Source organism: Paramormyrops kingsleyae, chromosome 9 (genome assembly GCF_048594095.1).
Source record: "Paramormyrops kingsleyae isolate MSU_618 chromosome 9, PKINGS_0.4, whole genome shotgun sequence".
In the NCBI taxonomy this organism is placed as follows: domain Eukaryota; kingdom Metazoa; phylum Chordata; class Actinopteri; order Osteoglossiformes; family Mormyridae; genus Paramormyrops; species Paramormyrops kingsleyae.
The window spans coordinates 12,541,766-12,542,329 of record NC_132805.1 but is presented as its reverse complement, the minus strand read 5'-3'; positions in this window follow the sequence as shown (position 1 = coordinate 12,542,329).

Here is a 564-nt window from a genome sequence, read left to right as displayed (position 1 = left end):
GCGGAGCTGGTTCACGCATGCGCACCACCTCGCACGACCACCAGAACTCCGTGTGATTTTTCAAAAATCGGTGCCTGATTTATGCACGGATAGATCGTATGAACCCTTATGGGCTGCATGATGCAAGCTAGCAGTTTTATGAATACAGCTTTATTCGAGCAACTCATCTAATATTTCAAAGTGGGTTGTTATGCGGCTTTGAGATGTGTGAATATATTTATAAATATTTATAATCGCGATTATGATAATCTATTCAAGAACGTCTGGTTTCGCTTTAGTTGAAATGCTTATTATAAACAAATGGCCATATTTCGCAAATGCACACTTGTGTTTTCGAAATTATAATTACTGTTAATGAAATTACATTAAATGTAAATATTCTCTTTTTGTCTTCCTTAGCATGCATAAATAAATCATATCCCACTTACTCTGCATATCAAATTATGTTGTACTATTTTTTTAATTTTTCTAAATCGTACGATCAGCAGTATCCAGTGGTTTATGTGTCTCAGGTTAAAAGTGAGCCACAAGATGGCGAAGTTTATCCACGTTTGTAACTAGAGC